This window comes from Procambarus clarkii, chromosome 15 (assembly GCF_040958095.1).
Source record: "Procambarus clarkii isolate CNS0578487 chromosome 15, FALCON_Pclarkii_2.0, whole genome shotgun sequence".
In the NCBI taxonomy this organism is placed as follows: domain Eukaryota; kingdom Metazoa; phylum Arthropoda; class Malacostraca; order Decapoda; family Cambaridae; genus Procambarus; species Procambarus clarkii.
This window is the reverse complement of record NC_091164.1, coordinates 10,598,055-10,600,075: the sequence shown is the minus strand read 5'-3', so window position 1 is coordinate 10,600,075 and position 2,021 is coordinate 10,598,055.

The window sequence follows — 2,021 nt, the reverse complement described above, 5'->3', positions numbered from 1 at the left end:
CATAGGAGTCAAGAGTACAGAGGACACAAACCATAGGAGTCAAGAGTACAGAGGACACAAACCACAGGAGTCAAGAGTACAGAGGACACAAACCACAGGAGTCAAGAGTACAGAGGACACAAACCATAGGAGTCAAGAGTACAGAGGACACAAACCATAGGAGTCAAGAGTACAGAGGACACAAACCACAGGAGTCAAGAGTACAGAGGACACAAACCATAGGAGTCAAGAGTACAGAGGACACAAACCACAGGAGTCAAGAGTACAGAGGACACAAACCACAGGAGTCAAGAGTACAGAGGACACAAACCATAGGAGTCAAGAGTACAGAGGACACAAACCACAGGAGTCAAGAGTACAGAGGACACAAACCACAGGAGTCAAGAGTACAGAGGACACAAACCACAGGAGTCAAGAGTACAGAGGACACAAACCATAGGAGTCAAGAGTACAGAGGACACAAACCATAGGAGTCAAGAGTACAGAGGACACAAACCATAGGAGTCAAGAGTACAGAGGACACAAACCATAGGAGTCAAGAGTACAGAGGACACAAACCACAGGAGTCAAGAGTACAGAGGACACAAACCATAGGAGTCAAGAGTACAGAGGACACAAACCATAGGAGTCAAGAGTACAGAGGACACAAACCATAGGAGTCAAGAGTACAGAGGACACAAACCATAGGAGTCAAGAGTACAGAGGACACAAACCATAGATCATGAAGTTACATATATCATAGGATACAAGGTTGTAGAGTACACAAGGTTACAAGGTTACAGAGTACACAAGGTTACAAGGTTACAGAGTACACAAGGTTACAAGGTTACAGCGTACACAAGGTTACAAGGTTACAGAGTACACAAGGTTACAAGGTTACAGAGTACACAAGGTTACAAGGTTACAGAGTACACAAGGTTACAAGGTTACAGAGTACACAAGGTTACAAGGTTACAGAGTACACAAGGTTACAAGGTTACAGAGTACACAAGGTTACAAGGTTACAGAGTACACAAGGTTACAAGGTTACAGAGTACACAAGGTTACAAGGTTACAGGGTTACAGAGTACACAAGGTTACAAGGTTACAGAGTACACAAGGTTACAAGGTTACAGAGTACACAAGGTTACAAGGTTACAGAGTACACAAGGTTACAAGGTTACAGAGTACACAAGGTTACAGGGTTACAGAGTACACAAGGTTACAAGGTTACAGAGTACACAAGGTTACAAGGTTACAGAGTACACAAGGTTACAAGGTTACAGAGTACACAAGGTTACAAGGTTACAGAGTACACAAGGTTTCAGGGTTACAGAGTACACAAGGTTACAAGGTTACAGAGTACACAAGGTTACAAGGTTACAGAGTACACAAGGTTACAAGGTTACAGAGTACACAAGGTTACAAGGTTACAGAGTACACAAGGTTACAAGGTTACAGAGTACACAAGGTAACAAGATTACAGAGTACACAAACCATAGATCATGAAGTTACATAGATCATAGGATACAAGGTTGTAGAGTACACAAGGTTACAGGGTTACAGAGTACACAAGGTTACAAGGTTACAGAGTACACAAGGTTACAAGGTTACAGAGTACACAAGGTTACAAGGTTACAGAGTACACAAGGTTACAAGGTTACAGAGTACACAAGGTTACAAGGTTACAGAGTACACAAGGTAACAAGGTTACAGAGTACACAAGGTTACAGAGCACACAAGGTAACAGAGTACACAATGTTACAGAGGACAAACAGTATGGGTTACCAGTATGCAAACACTGTAATGTGGAGTATTTGTGTGTATGTACACAACTGCGAACGTAGTGTTATTGTGGGAGGGATCACCAGGACGCGGAGATAATAAGTGAGTTACAGAAACAGATTCATACATACATATTCAAATGGATATCTGTCTATATACCACTATGTTCAGTATTATCACATACACATACACTCACACACACACACAGGGCCTGTGGCTGAGTGGACAGCGCTTAGGACTCGTAATCCTACGGTTCG